Consider the following 22,067-nt stretch of genomic DNA (forward strand, 5'->3'; position numbering starts at 1 on the left):
TGTTTGTGGAGGCTGTGTGTCTGAGCACATAATTCAGGGACATCTTGATTTAGCCAAAGCCATCAGGCATTTCAGTGAGAGAGAATTGTTGAGGTCATTGGCTGACTGAGGTCACCTGGACTACAGCTTAGACTAAGCATCTCATTGGTTCTTTTGAGATTTCTTTCTTAAAAGCTGTCTCAGGTTTCAACTTTCTGTTACCTAAGAAGCTCAGTTGAGAGTGTTCTGCCATTTTACACTGAGCTAATCGAAGGAAGGACACTCAGCAAACTCGGAGCTATAATATATAACATTAAGTATCCTGTTTTTTGTTTATTTTGTTCTTTATTTCTTTGTTATTTATAGCACTGTGTGTACTGTGTATTTTTTCTAGCTAGTTTCACTGTGTGTGAGGTATTAACTGGAAATTGTCCACTTTTATTAAGCATCTTTTGGGTTGTTTGTTTCTGATAACTTGTTGCAGTTAAACTCTTTTTTCTAGAGGCTCCTTTAGCTGTTTAAAACTTTCATTTAAAGGCTCACTGCTGCTTTTCAGCTGTGAGTAACATTTCTGCAGTTTGTTTCCCATCCTCCCTCCCTGTTGGTATAGTGTTTTTATAGTTGGTGGCTTTGCAGTTGCCCGCCCCTAGTGTAAATTTGATCTGGGACCCTCCTCCCAGTCTAGTGTCATTACCTCATTCTACCCAGTACAGGGAGAGCATTTGAGAAGGCCAATCAGCTTAGTTTCTGCTACTCCTTTCTCTCTTTCCTTTCTCTCTTTCCACTTACAAAAAAAAATGTATCTGCTTTTACTGTATTTGTGTTTTTTCCTACTTTATTTTGCTTTTGCATCATCTTAAAAGTACTCAATTGTATTTATTACTGCTTGGTGTAACTCATTCTAAGCCTTTTAGTTTAAGCACTTGGGCTTCAGACCAGTTTTACATTAAGAAGGTTTGTGGTCTGCACTGTAGTGGCAGAACAGGTAGCTTACATCCTTCTAAGTTGGGAACTGCTGATTAAGGGCTCAGTGTCTGTTATTCTAAAAGTGTATTAATTCTGGTTTAAGCACTTGGGCTTCAGGCCAGTTATTTTACATTAAGAGGGTTCGTGTTCTGCACTCTTGTGGGAGGAGAGGCTGGACTGTGTCCTTCTGAGCTGGGAATTTCTGGTTAAAGGCTTATAGTGCCTGCATATTTGAACTGCTTCTTACTGAAATTGGTACACCGTGTTTTCTGTAGCATAGACTAGATCCAGGCCTGCTGAATCTAGCTTTGTTTGTATAACTTGAGCACTAATTCAGGCATTCTTTAAAGTATTCAGTTGTATTTATTACTGCTTGGTAGTAACTTGATTAAAGTGTAGCTATCATTCTAAGTCTTTTGGATTAAGCACTTGGGCTTCAGACCAGTTGTTTTACATTAGGAAGGTTTGTAGCCTGCACTGTGGTGACAGGACAGGTAGCTTACATCCTTCTAAGTTGGGAACTGCTGATTGAGGGCTCAGTGTCTGTTATTCTAAAAGTGTATTAGTTCTGGTTTAAGCACTTGGGCTTCAGGCCAGTTATTTTACATTAAGAAGGATCGTGGTCTGCACTCTTGTGGGAGGAGAGGCTGGACTCTACCCTTCTGAGCTGGGAATTTCTGGTTAAAGGCTTATAGTGCCTGCATATTCTAACTGTTTCTTACTGAAATTGGTACACCTTGTTTGCTGTAGCATAGACTAGATCCAGGCCTGCTGAATCTAGCTTTGTTTGTATGCTTGTTTGTTTGTTATTTCCCTGAAACACTAATTCCACCTAAAATGCGGCTTTTCAGCACTTCTGTGGATCCCTAGTGATGTCTGCATTGCTTAATGTACTTATTTCCTTGTTTCACTTGAAAGAAAGTTACTGTTTGTTGTTTTTGCATTTAAGTTACCTGTAACACATTGCATTTAAGTTACCTGGCACTTGCTCACTAAAGCAATTATATAAGTCAGCACTAAAAAATTAAAAGCACTACACCCTCACAAACTCCCCTTGAGTACCTCGTTCCCCATTGGCCCTTTTTTTCAATTATAAAGGAATTCCCAATACTATTCTAGCATGTCCAAAGGTCAGTTGTCAATCTCCTCTCCGGTTCAGCTGGCGAATCTGGGAATCTTGAGGCAATGTTACAACTGCCTCATGTACACAGACAACCCTCTCCTCCTCCCAACAAATTCCAACACATGTGAGAGATGCAACCATATAGCCAAACTGGAGGCTAAGCTCTCTCAACTCAGTACTGGCATAACCAGTCAGGAGGAGAAGGAAACCACACTCACTACAATTCCAGTCTCACATAGACCTACCACAACAGCAAACCAAACACATAAACACACAAAAACATACTCGGAGGCTCTAAATATAAATCTGCCTAAGCAGCAGAGACATCCAAAGCAGACACCCAAGCAACCGCTACCCCAAAACAAAACACGTACAACACATAGCTCACAAAGCCAGTGTGCCGAACAGTAACAGCCCTTAAGGCAAAACAACACACCTGATACACTTGTAATAGGTGACTCTATCATCAGGCACACTGACGTCCCGCTCACCAGGCTGGACAAGGAGAAGGTTACGGTGAGCTGCCTGTCGGGCGCTAGGATCCACCACATAACACAAGCACTCAGGTCACTCCAAGGCAAGTACAAATATGACTCAGTCATTGTCCATGCTGGTGTGAATGACCTGAGACGTACCTCCCTGGACTACATGAAAAGAGACATAGAGGAGCTCTCTGAGCATGTAGCCCAGGCCGGTATGACCCTGACCTTAAGTAGCATCTTACCCTCATCAAGAATGATGCTACAATATGAAGACAAGATGATCAATTTCAACAATTGGCTTACGTATTGGTGTCATTCAAAGGGGATCCAATGCCTGTCAGCCTGGGATGACATGCTCGACAAGCCACGATGCTTCGCTAGGGATGGCTTGCACCTGTCACCCCTGGGCTTTCGGATATTGACAAAGGCTCTTGCTAACCCCATAGTGCCTTTTTTAGGCAAGGCTCAAAAGACAAACCCACCTCCATAGGTATCACAAGGGATAAGAAACTAAGAGTAATGCTACTCAACGCCAGAAGTCTAAACCTCAAGATGCATGCACTTGAAACTCTCCTTAGCATGGAGAACATCGATATCTGTGCAGTAACAGAAACCTGGTTCAAGGCTCCCGAGAGCACCCCAGCACTACCAGGTTATACCTCATACCATGCTTTTCGGCCCCAAAACTTAGACCGAACCACAAAAGGAGGGGGAGTATCAATATTCGTCAAAGATACCCACACCTCCAGGTTGGTGGCACAGCACGAAGCATCAGAGACTATCCATGTGCAACTAACAGTGGGTAAAACTGCCTTCCAGTTTATAGTCTGCTACAGACCACCTTCCCAAACACAGGATCCCCACTTGGCCTTCCTGAGAATACTAGAAAATATGAAGGTCTCTCCAAACACCATTATATTGGGTGACTTCAACTACCCAAACATAGACTGGGAGCATTACTCTAGCTCCAACACCCTATCCCAAAGGTTCCCAGAATTTATAAACTCAAATGCTATGGAACAACTTGTTACCACTCCCACAAGAGGGGAAAACATACTGGACCTGATCATCACCAACATGGGGACACTATGCTCCAGACCAGAAGTGTATCCCTCACTGGTAAGATCAGACCATAAACTAATCTCACTGGATATTCACATCCCGACCCCACCCCCTGCCCAGAAAACCACAGTGAAAAACTTCTCTAAAGCAAATTTCACACACCTCAAAACCAAGGTGGAATCCTTCAAAGCCCCTGGGCCTGTGAAATATACGGCCCAGACCACAGAATCCTTTATAAACGCATTCTATGAACACCTTCAGGAATGCATGGATCATGCAATCCCAAATAAAACCAAGATCCAATCCTCCAAAGGCAGACGTCCTGTCTGGTGGACCCCAGCCATAAACAAACTATACAATAGAAGGAGGAAGCTACTACATGATAGAGCAAAATCCCAAAAAAGGAAGGCATCCCTGATCAGTATTAGCAAAAAACTACGGGCACTCATAAAATCGTCTAAGGCCAGCTTCGAGAGAAAAATTGCACAGGACACTAAGGATAATCAAAAGGCTTTCTTTAGTTATGTTAGGAACCTGGGTGGGAATTCCCAGATATGCTCAGAATTAGTCCAAAATGACAAAAAATACACCGAAGCTGACAGGTTCAGTGCAAACTCCCCCCCCCCTTCCCCACCAAAAGGGCAAATATCTATCCCAACAGAGTGCTGCCCCCCTGACATCTAGATGCTCAGGTAAGAGCCGCCCTCTCCAAAGCAAAAAACATAGCATCAATGGGACCAGACGGTGTCCCGGGCTGCGTCCTACATGAACTCCAAGAAGAGCTAAACCCAAACATAAAATTACTGTTCAATCTCAGCCTTACTACAGGATATGTACCCAAAGAGTGGCGTACAGCAACAGTGGTCCCTCTCCACAAAGGTGGTGCCTCAACGGATCCTGGAAACTATCACCCCATAAGCCTGACTAGCTTGGTCTGCAAAGCTATGGAAAGGATCATCGTGGACCTCATAAATAAAGATATTGGGGACCTACAGACACTGGATCCTACCCAGTTTGGCTTTGTTAAGGGCAGATCCTGCCTCTTAAACCTGGTCGATTTCTTTGAAACAGTCACCAAGGCCATTGACGAGGGGAAGGTGGTCCACACAGCCTACCTGGACCTCGCAAAAGCCTTCGATACAATACCCCACTCGGGCATTATAGATAAGCTCACTAGCTTAAATATAAACCCCTATGTCACTAGATGGGTTGCAAACTGGCTCAAGGACTGAATCCACATGGTTAGAATTGCTGGAGCCATGTTAGACTCCAAACCAGTTACAAGTGGCGTCCCACAAGGCTCAGTCCTAGGACCTCTCTTGTTCGGTATATATTTCTCGGCGGTACAGGCCAACATGGAAGGACTGTGGCTGACCAAGTTCGCAGATGACTGCAAACTGGGCGCCATAATTGACTCTCCAGCCGACACAAGCATCCTCCAAAAGGGCCTCATAGAAATAGACAACTGGTGCCAGAGCCATGGCCTCAAGCTAAACGCCAAAAATTGTATAGTCATCCCCTTTGGTAAAAACAAAGTGCCCACAAATTACCACATAGGTGGTAATCCATTAAGTACAGAAGAAGTCATTAGGGACCTGGGGACCCAAGTTGATAGCAATCTCTCATTTGACAACCACGTGGCCAAAGTGGTTAGAAAACATTTTATATAGCCCACCTAATCATGAAGGGATTCACATCTAGATCAGGGGAGGTCATCGTGCCTCTTTACTCATCCCTCATCAGGCCCATAATTGAGTACAATGCCCCTTTTGGAATGTACCTTACCAGACACCTGCAGCAACTGGAAAGACCCCAAAAGTACCTCACCAAGAGGATCAAAAGGCTCAAACAGATGCCATATGCTGCCCAGTTAAAGAAACTCCATCTCTACTCAGTGGCATACCACCTGCTCAGAGGCAATCTGTGCCTGACGTATAAAGCCATGTCCAACCCAGAATTAATGGACATGCTGCACCTCAGAAAATCCAAATCCCATCGAGCTACGTGCTCGAGAGACTTGAACCTCAGCACTGAAATAAATAGGACATGCTGGAGGGACAGATTCATAACCCAGAGGCTCCCTTCACTCTGGAATAAAATCCCAGTCCAGGTTAGGCAGAGTCCCACATTGACTCTCTTCAAGAGGAATCTTGATGAGTGGATGGGAGATCGTAGGTTTACCCCGGCTATCACTTCTGTGTCACTGTTAGACAGAGGCACAGTATACTACCCTCAAAAAAGGGCATAGCAAAATTAATTTAAAATGGGTGGCGAAAGCCAAACACACTCTGGCTAGGCTTATATATGCCCTAGGGCAGATAGCCTAGTATGAACCTATGAACCTATGAGTATGGAGTAACAATATGGAAACCCTATAGGAAGACAAGCATGAATAAACTGGAAAGAGTACAGTGGAAATATACCAAGGGCATCCATGGATGTGAAAATCTAAGTTATTATGAAAAACTAAAATATTTGAACTTGTACAGTGTCTCTTACAGATATTTAAGAGGAGATCTTAGTCAGGTATATAGGGCATTTAGGGACAACTACCTCTGGGAATGTTTGGGGTTATAAAAAAGTACTAGAGAATCATCAGATAACCTATGTAGAAGATTCTATAGGAATGAGAAGTGTACTAATTGGTTCTCTGACAGAGTAGCTGATGCTTGGAATGGACTACCAAATTACATTAAAACAAGTACTAGTTTAGATATTTTTAAGAACAACCTGGACATTTATTATGGAAACAAGTGTTTTGGTATATTGGGAAGCTAGAAGGGCATTAATGCCCATGCTTGAAACATTTGTATGCATGTATGTACATATGATTGGTATTTAATTCACAGAAGTCAAGGCAAATTTAGCCTTTGTCCAACCTAATTTGTGGATGACTGTAAATTGTGGGCAATCCTTAAATCTAGTAATGGTACTACGGATAGTATTAATTCACACAAATAACTGATGACAAAGTCATAGAGACACACGAAAAATGTCCAAAAAGTCTAATTATTCTTTTTTTTAAGCAAATACTCATCCTAATTACAATATAAACAGCACACCCCTATGAGTGGACCCAGTGGTACATGATCTTTGTACTCAGGTAGATTATAATTGGAATTTCAAATAACATGTGTCCAGAGTGTTGACGAATTCCTTCTATGTGGCATGACTCATGAGAATGGGCATGTTATCCAGATCAAAGGACTTTATAATTCCATTGTAGTCAGCCCTCATCACATCAATAATTGAGAACAATGCACCCTTTTGTCTTTAACTCATCACATCTGCAACAGCTGGAGCAACATCAGAGATTTTGCACAATGAAGGTACAGGGTGTAAAAGACTGAAAGGCATATTACTGTGTTCTGTCCCTTACAGACTACTAAGGACTGATTTGTGTCTGCCCTACAGGGTCAGTCTACAGTCCGGCCCTGATGAAATTGTTACACATTGTTAAAGCAAACTGCACAAGGTCGCTTGTTCCAAGGATGTTAACCTAACCTCTGACATAATAAATGATGTTGGAGAGACAGAAACATTTCTCAGACACTACACCTTCTCTGGAACAAGCTTGCCATTTATGTAAAGCAAAGGCCTTTTCTGACCTTATTCAAGTGCAAACTGCATCAATGGATGGTTAATGCTAATTGTACTCGTGGTGTTATGCCCATGTTCCACATGGATAGAGGCAGCTGGTCTTAAATAACATAGGATAGGCTCATAATTGTGTGAACTTTGTTCAGATAGCTATTTAAAATTGTAAAATTCATGTTAAATATGGCTATGATTTTCTGTCATCTTGGAACATTAGCCTAGTACTCTCCTATGAAGCTATGAAGTCTAATTGTATCCTATGTACAGCTATATTGTGATTGTACAACATCACATACATCACATCAAAATTACCACATGATAATTTGCATGAACATATATGCATGCATGTCAAGATTTCATGCCAGTTTAACAATTTCAATGTCAGGAGAAATAGTGCACATGTGACACACACTTGGTGAGTTTTGATATGGGATGCTACAGTGAGCTCCATGCATTGTTTGGTTTGTGAACAGTATCACAGTGACAGCTTCCTCACTTATTAATGCTGGACTTTGCAGTGCTGTAGTTTCAGTGCACATAGGCATAGTTGATGCATTGCCATCAATCTCACATACTGATGTACCATTCCTTATAGCACACCACTTCTTAATTCATTCATCAATTATAGATGCTTCATACAATACCCATTGCTATCACATTTGGCACATGCATGCAATACCAAACTGTGTGTAGGGAATCCACTCATAACTTTGTGTTGTTTGTAAGTGTTTTTATCCTTATGGATGATAATTATGTCAGTCAGGAATGCTTTAGTCAAGTGTATTACATTGGCACAGTAAGCTTGTACACATCTTGTTGCCCATACAAAACTATTCTTTGGTATGTAAGCCTAGTAGTAATTGACAGTGCAGGCTTCTCTTCAATGTCCTGTACAACATGCATGTGTGATATGTATTTCTATGTTGCAAAAAGTAAATACAGAGATCACTGACAACATTGTTGGCATGGGTTTGATTCTTGCAAATGTGGCTTGTAGATTATGTGTCATGTAAACCTCTCAAATGGCCAGGACTAAGTCAACACTGTCCCACTTAACCCTGCTAAAGACAGCTTGTTATTGGAAAAGGGGTGGTGACTTCAGCTCATAAAATACTGGCACTCATTATAGCTGTACACTTCTGCTCCTGCAGAACATGTATAATGACTTAAACTCACAAATTCAGGCAATATCACAGATTCATGTTTGTAATATTTTAAAATTGTTTCTGATTGTGCCTGTTTCTGTCAGCAGTTATCCATGAGTCTGTTTCTTATTTCTACATGATTGTGAGGTATGCTGACATTTCAGTCATATTCAAGCAAGTCAATTTGCAGAGCTTCACAACATGCACATACTCCCTGTTGTATAAAATATCCTTGCTAAAATTCCTCTCCAGTCAGTGACATTAATATCACAACTATTCATCTACATTTATATGTACTCTTGTGTGACAGCCACATATATAGTATCCTGTGTAATGATATGAATATACTCTTACAGTAGGTGTAAACAGCAGTATGTGCTGTGCTATGAGCTATGTTCGTATGTGCTTAATTTTATGCTGCTGCCTTGTCTTGGAAGTGTAGAACTTGTCTACACTGCCATACTGCACATGTCCTTTTCGAGTCTATATCACTTTGTCAAAAAACCTAATAGTCGAATACCTTTTTGTCAAACCCTATCCATTGAAACCTTAATCCATCGAGCATTCATTTAAGTGAAATTTTCCCAAGGGGAAAAAAATGCTTGGCCAGCCATGAGAGCATCACAGAAATTACAAAATGTAAAACCCATCCAGGTGGGGGTTAAGTCCCCCACACCCCCTAAATAAATATACCAACTCCAAGATCACACTACAGTGAGGAAAAGAGCAAATTCCCAATGATGGCAGACTGCTTGTTTTCCCTGGGGAAAAAAAATTTGCTTAAACAAATACTCGATGGATTAAGATTTCAATGGACTGGGTTCGACAAAAAGGGATTTGATGATTAGGTTTTTCGACAAAGTGATATAGACCCATCCTCTTCCTCTTTCTTCATTCCTATCATGTATGTCTATGGCCATTTTATTCAGCACAATTTTCCTTCTTAATGTATCAGTATTGCTGCTGTTACATTGTAGTTTCCCTTGCTGATCACCTCAACATCCAATATTTCATCATGCAAAAACTTGCAGTGTACATTGCATTGAATACACTTTTCTGCAATGTGTTAATATTCCAATCATTCCAGTAAATTCACCCCTAGTAATCATTATGGCTCTCCGTGAAATCTCACACCGCAAGTTTGCACACAGACAAACTTGTATGCACGATTCCTCTGCATTTGTGGTCCTCGCACACAAAACCTCACTTGTATTTGTGTTAGCATGATGCACAGCAGATATATGCGAGTTGCAGTGCTGCTCAATGGGCAAACACATAAACTCAATCCAAGGGTCATTGTTTAAAAAATGATCTAATAGTGACTTGAGGCCTAGGTCCAGGTCACTTCTTAACAGTTCACAAAATAATGAGAACAATGAAAACTCTCTTAACCTATATGGTTACCTGAAATTTTGTTGCCTTATTGTTTTCAAAGGGTGTATGTTAAATGTTCGAACATCCAAAATGTCGAACATTACATGGTCGAGACCAAATGTTCGAAATTTGGATGTTCGAACATATAAAAAAGAAAATACAGAAAAAAACACATTAACAGTGAAGGCAGGGGAGCAAGCCCCCCTGCACACCCCACACCCCCCCCCCTACTTAAATATATCAACTCCGAGACCATACTTCAGTGCAGAAAAGGGACATTCTCCCTATCTGCACCATACGGTGCCATTGAAAGTCTATCTTCGAGCACTCAAAATTTCAAACGTTTGGTCTCGACCATGTAACGTTCGAAATTTTGAGCGTTCGAAGATTTGACAGGTACCCATTTTCAAACATGAGAAATCTTCTGAACTGCATCTGTTTTAAAAAGTATTTAATTCAACAAATACAAAAAGCTTCATTGTACTATTAATAATTGGACAAATCAGTGGCATATACAGTAAAATAATTATTTCTCTGGATCAACACGGCATTCGCTTTAGTATTATATGAGCTATACCAAAATGGTTTCTTAATGACTGCGGAAATATATTTTGTAAAATTAAACATTTACACTTGCCATTTGTGAGTCTGCCTAACCTTTTTGCAAAAGTCTCCATTCTGACCATACAACCAGCAATTTTATAATCAAAGTTTATAGTACTATTTGCAAAACATAGGATAATACAATTTTGTATTGAACACACTCTGTGGTCAGATCGCCATAAGGATGCAATGCGTATATCTAAGTGTCCAAGCTTGATTTAAACCCCTGATGATTTGTAGGCATATACTTGGTGTGGTTCATCCTCCTGAAAGAATAGATATAAAGAAAACACAATTAACTGCTGTTCCCTGACCAAGAAAACAAAGCAGTGCATTTTACTAACTATACAAAGTTATGCCATTTTCCATTACCAGCATATTCACTTAGGCTTCATTCAGACTGTGATGTTATGGTGCAGTTACAAGTGTAATATGTCTCACTGCTTAGCATGCATCATATATTCAGTGCAAACTGTGGGTTAGTGGCATCTGGACATGTGTCACAAGCATACCTTTCAACCTCTTAGCACAAGAAATCAGGACAATCCTAAAATAATGCAGGGGACAATTGCCTAAAAATAGAGACATATTTAAAATATTATTATAAACATAAAAAGTTGCTAGAACAACAATATTTGTGTTAGCATAGATTTTCTGAAGGATACAATGTCTGAAATTTAAATGTATTTCATTATTTAGTGATTTTAATCTTCACAGATTTGCCAGAAAACTGCAAATTTTATGAGGATCAGACCAAAAACATGGGACAAAAATCAGGAAAGTTGAGAGGTATAGTCACAAGTCATTCTGCAGGTGTCTTTCTATATGTTGTGCAGTGGTAGTCTATGACAATGCAAGTACTATCACTGAAACAGGGAGGAGAATGTAAGGCCTTTTTGTGGGGGTGAACCAGTCTAGGAGTAAAGCATTATTCAACCTGTATATGAGAAGAAGCTACAGCCTGAGCATCCAAGTGCTCCGGATTATGTGGAACGCTCCGCATTTATTGACGAGCGAAGCCATTGTTCCACATTGAACAGCAGTGGCTCCGCTACATGTATTCTGATTGGTTTGTGTACTGCAATTACTGCCAATCAGCATTGCGGCACACAAACCAATGCATAGGCCAATCACGTGTTTTTTATAAATGTAGCTGTGGCCAGGACATTCAGAAAGGATTCAGTAGCTGTTAAGGGAGCCTGCAGGATTTTTTGCAGAGGGGTGCAAACCCAGAGCTCTGCCCACTCCCCCCACGCAGTCCCCCCACAAAGCCCCCCCACACAGTCCCCTGCCACCCACACAGCCATTTCAGTGTCCCATTACTTGGCTATTTCTCCTCAGTTGCCATACACACTGTTCAAAACTCTATGTGCATACTGTTTTATGCTTTACTTCTATGATATTACAGATATTTCAATTTAATTTACAAATTTTACAGCGCAAACACTGATAGACATTTGCTAAATGAACTAATAGTCTTACAATGAAAACAGTCTTGGCATTAAAACTTCTCTACCTTTGAAAGTCGCATTAACTGAAACAGCATTGAAACCCGCATTCAAAGAAAATGCATCTGGACATTGGCAGGTTAAGTTTACCTTTGGGCTGTTTTCAAATCATTGGCCCCTTGCACACATTTTAGGACCATGCAAAAGTTCTTTAATACAATCAGGAAGGTGAATCAATTCTAATATATAATAATTGAATTATATCCCTTGTATAATACAGCACCTTATAGTTTTGAACATTTTCCCAGTAAGCAATGAAATAAAACATATGAACCAATAATGACAAGTTGCCCAATTTCATTTCAACCATAAAAGGCCACTCAAATGTCTGTCATTACAATCCACCAATATCAGTCAATATGCACAATTTCTGCAGAAATAAGTCATCTGAATAATTCCACATTAAAGAGATCTGAAACTAATGAAGAGGTTGTTGTTAGAAAACAACTTTATATTTCAGTGTTTCATCTACAACTTCAGCGCCTTCTGTCCTTGAAGAATAAATTGCCTATGTTACATTAAAAAAAGGTAAGTTGGTATATTGCAATAGAGAATGGGTGGCAAGCTGAAAAACAGGTTCATAGTTACTAGGCATGTCATCCAAAGGAGGACATACTCAGGTCTGCAGCACCCCACCCCCTTTAAATATAAATCTGCATGCTGTGGGAGCAGAAACTATAGCCCTCTGCATCAAGATGCAACTATGCTGCCTGCTGCGCTACTAAAACTGCTGTAAAATTCTATACGACAACAGTGATACCATTTGCTAAACAAAACAGTTGTACATTTTAAGCAGACTTAGCATGAGCAGCAGTAAACTTCTCTCCCTTTAAGCTCAATTCCTTGAAAATAAATTCCACTTCCTAACTCTAACTAGGGTGTTTCACTCTTTCTTACACACAGACAGACACAGACACCTCAGCATCTCAGTGCAAGAAATCTGGACAAAGCCTAAAATAAATAGGGACAGATTATAAATATTTCTGTCATGAACTTAAAAAATTGCTAGAACAGGATTTGTGTTAGTATGCAGTTTTCTAAAGTATATGATGTCTAAAACTCAAATGTCTGTCTTTATTTAGCAACTCCAATCCTTTTTAGGAGGAATATGGGGCAAAACTCTGGACATTTTGCAAAAACCTGGACAGCTGAGGGGTATGCTACCTCCCTCTTATACATACATACACACTCAAAAAGGCCCCAAACTAGGGACACATTTAGAAAGTAGCTAGAACAGAATTTGTGTTACAGTGCATTTTCTGAAGGATATTAAGTCTGAAACTCCAATGCATGTCATTATTTAGTAACTTTAATCCTTAGCTCATCTCAGTGATTTGTCAAAAACAGAATTTTTATGAGGAACAGACCAAAAATATAAGGCAAAAATCTAGACATTCTATGAAAATCTGTACAGTTGAGAGGTATGAGTCACAGACATACACCCCCTACCTCCTTAGAAAGTGGCTAGAACAAGTTTTTCATTAGTATGCATTTTCTGAAATATATGAAGTCTAAAGCTGAAATGTCTGCCATTATTTTCTGACTTCAGTCCTCAATGACTTCCTAGAAAAACACAATTTTATGAGAAAGAAACTGAAAATATGAGACAAAAATCCAGATAATTGCGAGCAGAGGTCATACCTCTCAACCTTTTAGAGCAAAACATCTGGACAAAGCCTAAAATGATGGTGGGACAAATAGGGATGGATTTTAAATATTTCCCTTACAAACTTGAAAAGTTGGTAGAATAATAGGTTTTGCATTAGCATGAATTTTCCGAAGGATGTGGTGTCCAAACTCAAATGTCTGTCATTATTTAATGACTTCAGTCCACAGCTATATACCAGAAAGGGACAGATTTTAGGAGGAATACACCAAAAATATCCGGCACAAATCTGGTAGAATAATAGGTTTTGTATTACCATGAATTTTCCAAAGGATGTGGCATCTAAACTCAAATGTCTGTCATTATTTAATGACTTCAATCCATGGCTATGTGCCAGAAAGGGACAGATTTTAGGAGGAACACACCAAAAATATGAGGCACAAATCCGGACATTCTGCAATAACCTATACAATTGAGAGATATGGCTAAGTTTTGAATCCCCGACTGTAGATGTGAATGTCACAGAAAGAGTGCATGACTGTGCAAAACACTGTGCGCTCACAGAAGCAGTTAAGTTTCTCCTCATCATCACACTTGTGCAGTGGGATTCAGGCCAGCAAGGGCCACCAAAGCAAAGTGACAGCCTAGTTTCTCATATTAATGGGGAGGAAGTGGAAGAGAAGAAAAAAAAAAGAGAAAAGGGAATAACAGAGGAAACCCAGAGGGTCAACCATAAGCAATACATGGATGGTTACAAGGGTACCTTTTATGGAAAAGGGTCTCATTTTTTATTAGAAAAAGATGGTAGCTGGGGAAAGTAGTGTGGAATGGGCTGTTGGAGTGGTAGACAGAGAGAAGGGAATGTTGTGGAGGCACGCAGTCAAACATAAAATGCAGATATAGACGAGCATGGTGATATTTATATAAACAGTGGGATCATCAATAGGTAGAAACATGCTAATAGAGAATGGAAGCTTGGTGTTTGGAAGGACTGGATAACAAGGTACAGAGAGTGGCAAGTCAGGGTAACACAGGGATAGGGGACAGAACAGGATGCATGTCAGAAGGTACACTATCATAAATACATCAAACATTGGCAGTAACCACTAAACTCATAAGGAGGGCCTTGGCATGCAATGTTAGAGGCTCTTGCTCTCTCAGTGGCCACTAACATATGATGCCTGCTATAGCTGCTGCTATCACTTGCATTCTGCCATCCTGTAGACTGGCATTTCCTGGTGTTCAGGAGATCACTGCATCCCTGTGCACCTGTGTTGTACATTTCCAAATCACTCTGCAATTTTCACTGCCACTGTTTGCATATTCCCTGTGCCTTGTTTGCATGTAGAACCTCATTTCCACACCATTATGCAGTAATTTGCATATCGTGCATGTCACACTATTTCCCCTAAAGGCCCTGCTTTACTTATGCCTCTGAATATCCTCTTGCTGCACTTCACTGCTGTTCATGTTATTTTGTACAGCACTTACACTCCTACCTCCCTCTTACTTACACACACACACACACACACACACACACACACACACACACACACACACACACACACACCCCTACCTACTTCTTAAATAAATGCATACACAACCCTACCTACTTCTTACATAAACACATACACACCCCTACCTACTTCTTACATAAACGCATGCACACCCCTACCTACTTGTTATATAAACAACACATATACACCTCTACCTACTTCTTACATCCACACACCCCTGCCTACCTACCTACCTATTTCTTACACACACACACCTCTTAAACACTTAAAACACACCTACCTCTCAATTGTATGTTCGTCTGTAGTCCAAACATCTCCTGAAATTCAAATTCTGTGCAGAAGATGAAAACGTAATCCATTGGTTGCACAGACAGAGAAGACGTAAACAAGTCGCAAACACCTGCTTTGTCTGTGTGGCTGTACATAAAGGGCGTTCTTAAAGAAAAACGCCCTTAAAAAAAAAAAAGAAAATGAATCTCCCGGCCAGCTAGTTCCAGGGGGGTGCAAGTGCACTGTTTCCACTAAAAGTTTTTTGTCACTGTTTCCATTAAAAGTCCAGAGCAAGAGTGAGCAAAAAGAAAAGTGAATACATTGAAATATTAACTGATTGTGTTATGTATATAATCATTACAGCCTAGTTATCTTTGTAGTTAAAGCTTACTGATGCCACTGGACATCAAACGTTGCTTGGTCATATTTGTTTTAAAAATTCTAAAACCATGCTGAATACAGGGTAATTGGATATTTTGTTTTAAAGCTTATGTGATATTTGACCTCTATTTAGTGATGCTAAAAATATTTAATATTATTTGTACTATTTATATGTATAATAATACTGGTCATATTTCTGTAAATATCTCTAAAACCAAGTGACGTTGATATAACTACTTAGCCTCATATGAAACCTCACAGTTGTATGAAGAAAATGCTGCTGGCAGTATGTGTTGCATGAATGGTTACTGAGATCATAAGCTGTGTTTATTTTGACTTAGAAAATCTAGTTTAAGACCAGGAATAAAATGAATGCAACCTTTGCAAAGATTATTTTGTGTTGAATAGTTTTCCATTCCATTTACAGTTTTCAAGTAACACGTACGGTTCTAGAGCTGAATATTTGTTTTGAACTGAGATTACAACTTTATTTTTTTCAAGGCATAGGCCAAATATTATAAGACCAATATTTAGTGTCTCTATTTTTGTGCTGTTTGTCCCCCTAGTATGTCTCTGACAGTAATTGCCAACACAGATCATGTTCTAGCAACTTTCTCAGTTCATAAGACAATATTTAGTGTCATTTTGTTGTGCTGCTTACATTATGTTGGGCTTTGTCCAGATTGCTTGCACTAAAAGGTCGAGAGATATGTGGATGGATGTCAAAAGTAAGCATCTTTATAGTAATGGGATGCTTTAAAGTATCATGTTTTGTTTTCTAGTAGAACTTTAGTGTAACTTTAGTGTATTTTCATAATGGCAAGACGCTGAACTGCTCAAGGAAAATACTAAAGTGACAGTATTGTGCTGCTGGTTGACATGTTAGAAAATGGGTAATTTTTCTAATTAAGTTCTATTTTTTTAATTCTAACTTCTAATTCACAAACATTTTTATTTTGAATTCTCTTGTCAATGCCTCAGGTTTATAGCAGTATTTTTGTCAAGTCTGGTTTTGTCCTTCACTCTGCTCTGCTTTCTTTACTCAGTAGCATTTTTTCAGTAGTATTTCCACAACTGGAAACTAAGCACATTCATGCCAGTATCACCACAGCCTTTGTGTACTTTGGATCAGATTTTTTGCCATTAGCGTGCTATTTGGATTTTAAGGTAGGGACCCTACCTTAAAATCCAAATGGCACACTAATGGCAAAAAATTGGTTTCAAAGTACACAACACTGTAGTGATACTGGCATGAATGTGAGGGTTTACAAATGTTGGGATATGTATGTGTGCTTCTGCTTAGTGTGTTTTATTTTTCATGGTTATAGATATGAGATCTTGCATTCTTTTGATCTTAACTGTTCCAAGACATGATGCCTTAAATGACACATTCTTGTCAAAGTAGAGGGTCCTGCTTTTAAGTACCCTTTTAGGCACCTTTGCCAAGCCCAGACCTGGTGGTAGGAGAGGGGTAGAACACATCTAAAGTGGTGAACGTGAAATGCAAGTCTCTACCATGATCCATGGCAATGGCACGTTTTGCGCTGTGTGAAAATAGGGTGTTCCACATTTTGACCATTTGTCACACATTGTTAAGGTCTGTATTCCACATTGGCCTCTTAAGAGGTTGAGACCTATGGCTACAGCTGTGTGAAATCTTATTATAACAGTAGATGTCCTTCTCTTCACTGTTGCAGTATTTTTAACTTTGGGGATCACCTGCCCAGGGCAGCCTGCCATTCAGCCAATATAGTAAAGCTTTATGATCTTGTATGCACCGTATGTCACACCCATGCTCCCTGTACAGAACGCAGGGCATAAAACTGACATACAGATGCAGTTACCCAGCACTGAATTGTCCCAGAAGAGAACAGTCTCCGTAGGACAAAGGAGTCCATGCACATCCAGAAGGAAAAATGCAGAAGAAAAAGGGGAAATCCTCAGCCAGAAGGGAATACAAAAAGAAAAGAAAAAAACAAAACAAACAACAGGGGACTGGAGGGAGGGAGAAAATACTGCAACAGTGAAGAGAAGGATATCTACTGTTATAATAACATTTTACACAGCTGTACTATGTCCTTCTATATCACTGCTGTGGTATTATTAACACTAGGCAGAGAAAAAAGCTCAAGAACAGAATGGAAGGTGGAAAGATGAGAAGATCCCTCAACATACCCATATAAAATGGTTCTTGTAAAACCTGCTCTGGCCCTAGAAACCATTTCCAACTTATAATGCTTAGTAAAGGTATGCACTGAAGACCAGGCAGCAGCTTCAATGATGGAACTGGTGTCTAGTCCCTTGAAAAAAGTGCCAGAAGATGCAACAACCTTAGTGGAATGAGATCTAACAGAAGTAGACAAAGATTTACCATCAAACGAATAACAAAAAGAAATGGAATTAGATATCCAGGGGGAAGTGCATTGCTTAGAAACCCAGTGTTCTGTGATGAAAGGAAACAAAAAGATGATCAGAGTTATGAATGGCCTTATATTTATTCAAATAGCACCAAATTCAATGTATCCAAGACCATCTCACTAGCAGACAGAGGAGAAGGAAAAAGGAAGGAAGTTGTACCAACTGATTCAAGGACAACTCATTTACTACCTTGGGCATAAAAGAATTATTAGTAAGAAGGGACACCCTGTTCCTGTAAAAAAAAAAACAAAAAAAAAAGCAAAAAAGGATGAATGGCCATAAGGACCTAAAGCTCAGAAACCCTCTGAGCAGAAGTAAGAGCCAGCAACAAAACTGTCTTCCAGGTACAATGTTGCAAAGAAACAGAATCTGCAGGCTCAAAAGGAGTCTGAGTCAATTTTTCCAAAAAAAAAAATTAAGGTCCCAAGGAGGAGCAATAGGTTTCCTTGAGAGGTCAAAGATTCAGGATGCCTTTAAGAAATTGCTTGACTTCAAATAAGAAGATAAAAAGAGGGTTCAAGGGCAGACAAGCAAAAATGGATGACAAATGGGCCTTCACAGAAGAAAAGGCCGGACCAGACTGGAGGAACTCAAACAAATAAGAGAGGACCAAAGGGACCCCCCCCACACACACACATACACACACACACACTGGAAATGGGTCCTGATTACAAGCATGGCATCAAACAGAAAATCTTTTCCATTTGGACATATAAGAATTTATGGCTGAGGGTTTTCTTGCCTCCTGTAAAACCCTGAGCATGTCCTCAGTAAAGACTACCTAAAAGGGATCAAAACTATATCAACCACAGTGTAATTTGAAAAGTGGGCAAATGAGGATGGATGACACACCTCTCCTGTTGTGTGAGGAGGTCCAATGGGTGTGGTAAATTGTATTGATTGCCCCTGGCCAGATGCAATAAGCAGGAGAACCAATGCTGTCTTGGCCAAAATGGAGTCACTAGCAAGATTTTTGTGGAGTCCAGCTGAATCTTCTGCAGGGATCTTGGAAGTAGGGAAAGAAGAGGGAAAGCATAAAGAAACATAACCTTCCAAGGTAAAGAAAGGATAGCTGTCTTCTCATCCAGATGACATGGCACTCTGGAAAAGAAGAGATGGAGCTGCCTGTTCAGAGGGAAGGCAAAAAGACCTACCTGAGGAATACCCCACCAATGGACAATGTCCAGAAACACATCTCTGTGAAGCATCCATTCATGAGCCAGTGCTTTGGACCTACTCAGAGAATCTGACACTAGATGATGCTCTGAAGGGAGGTACACTGCCTGAAGAGTTAACTGATAACTGAGAGCCACCTCCAAAGCCTGAAGAGTCATCCTGCAGAGGAGGTAAGATTTTGTGCCTCCCTGCTTGTTGGCATACCATAACACTGTAGTGTTGTCTGTGCACACCTGGAAAAAAATTGGGCAGAACAGATTGAAGGACCAGAATCAGAGCTCTCATCTCTTTGATGTTGATATGGTCTGACTTCTGTTGGGAGGCCAGAGACCTTGAATTTTCAGGTGACCAAATGAAGCCCCCCTCCCCATGTCTGAGGCATCATTGAACAGTTCTTGGGAAGGGACTGGAGGCTGAGAGGGTAGGCCTGGAGTGAGAGCAAACTGTTGAATCTACCACTCAAATTCCTTTTTTAGACAAGGAAGGAAAGGTACACTGAAATCCAAAGGGTGGCAATGCTGCAGCTAAACTGAGATGATGTACCACTGAAGCTTTTGCATATGCAGTCTGGCAAGAGAGAGCATTGGAATAGAAAAGGCCATGAATCCCAGGGCCCAAAGAAACTCACTGGCTGGCATGGCAGTCAGTGGAAGAAGAGACTGAAAGAAGGCTGTCAATGACAAAACTCTTGGAGGTAGAAGAGAGACCAACATTGGCAATGTCTGAATCCTGAATCCCAGAGACACATGATCCTGAGAGGGAGATAGGACAGACTTTTGGAAGCTGACCCCCAGACTTTGAAGAAGAGAGATGGTGAGCTCCAAATTCTGTAACAGGTGACTGTAAGAAGGTGCCTAAAGCAACAGGTTGTCTAAATAAGGAAAAATTTGAGTGCCTTGGAGCCTGCAGAAACCATAGGTTCATAGTTTTATAGGTGTGTACTAGGCTAATGGCTCTGGAACCTTTACAAGCCTAGCCCATAGAAGTACCCTAGCATCATGCTGCCCGACATTAGTTCCCAGTGCCTCTATCAATTAGAGCCACTGGAGTGATCCCTGGGGTGAACTTTCTATTTCCCATCCACTCATCAAGATTTCTGTTGAAGAAGGCCAGTGAGGTGCTCTGCTTGACATGTATGGGAAGTATTCCAGAGCATGGGCAGTCTCTTGGTTATGAACCTGTCTCTCCAGCATATTTTGCTGATTGTGGTAATGAGGTTGAGGACTCTGGAGCATGTGGTGTTTAGGGATTGGGATTTCTTTAGATGTAGCATTTCTAACAGAGCTGGGTCAGTCATGGCTTTGTAAGTCAAGCAGAGATCGCCACTTAGTAGACTATATGAGACAGAGGAACTAGGCATTTTGTGAATACCCTTAGGCAGTAGAGAGGCCAAAGAGCAAAGCAGAGAACTGAAAATGAAAGGAAGAAACAGAAATGTAAAAACTTCCTGAAAAGAGTGTGAATAGTGATATGAAGATAAGCATCCTTCAGATCCAAAAACACTAGAAAAGTCTGGGGTAGTAAAAGAGGAAACAGGGTTTAAAGAGCAAGCATCTGAAAAGAAGTGACCTAGAAAAAGATGGTGAGGAGGGAGAGATCCAGAATAGGTCTCCAAGTGCCCTCCTTTCAAGGAACCAGGAACATCCTGGAATAAAAAACATTTCCCACTTGGGAAGGGGGCATCGGTTGAATGGTTCCTTGGTTCACCAGGGAGCCTAGGACCTCTGGAAAATGAGGAGGTTGCTCTAGAAGAGGTTGTGGAATCCCAGAAAAAGGAGGGTGAGACTTCCATACCATGAAGTATGCCTGACAGATGATAGAAAGACCTAAGAGTCTGAAGTGATGAGAAGCCAATTTGGAAGACAAAGGGAAAACCAAAGGGAGCAAAGGAACCTGGTCTAAGAGACAGGAGGCAAATTGTAAAAAAGAAGCAGGCTTATCAGATAAAAGCAGGTTCTGGGCCACAGAAATCAGAGAAGCCTTAACAGAGGGGACCCGCCTACCACTCTTCCTACACTTGGAGGCCTGGTGGGGTTGCTTGCAAACAAAAGCAGATCTAGATGGATAATTCCTCTGGAACTTAGGAATAGGAGTGGAAAAAATTGTTTAATGTCCTGCAAGGCTTTGCCTATCTCTTGAAGAGAGTTAAACTGGTCAACAGCAGCAGTCCCAAAAAGATATTTATTATCCAAAGCAGCTACACTTAATAAAGTGGCAAGTCACATGAGAAGCAGAACCTAAAATAGATAAGGCAGAGGATTTGCCTTCAGAATCAGAGAGGTCAAAAATAACCTGAAAAGCCTGAGCAATCAAGGCCAGAGCATACCTGGTCATGTGGGTCTGGTAACTAATAGCCCTAAATGCCTAAGTTGATGCAGTGTAAATGTTCTTACCAATCTTGTCCACTGCCCTACTATCCTTATCAGAAGGCAAAAGTTTGGAAGAGGGCAAGAGCTTGGAAGGTTTGTTAGAAGAGACTAATACCACAACAGGATCAGCAGAATGACATCTAAATAAAAATTGACAGTTCTCAGGAACCTTATAGAATATATCGGGTTTCTTAGGAGCAGGAGGCTGAGAATCAGGAGGCTTGGAAGCAGCAATGAAAATGTCTAACAAGGCAGCTAACCTAGGAAGAGCTGCAGATGGTTTAGGAGTATCCATCTGAAGCATCTCATAATATCTCCTCTGAATATCAGACACTTGAGAAAAATCTCACTTAAAAGTATTCAATCATCTTAGCAATTGTGTCCCAAAAGGAAAATTCCTCAAAAGAAGAACCAGGTCTAACAGACTCCTCCTCATTAGAACCATAAGCCAAAGATAAAGGCATCTGTGAAGAATAGGACAAAGACCCCTT

This window comes from Protopterus annectens, chromosome 9.part0 (genome assembly GCF_019279795.1).
Source record: "Protopterus annectens isolate FY-2018-M chromosome 9.part0, PAN1.0, whole genome shotgun sequence".
Taxonomy (NCBI): domain Eukaryota; kingdom Metazoa; phylum Chordata; order Ceratodontiformes; family Protopteridae; genus Protopterus; species Protopterus annectens.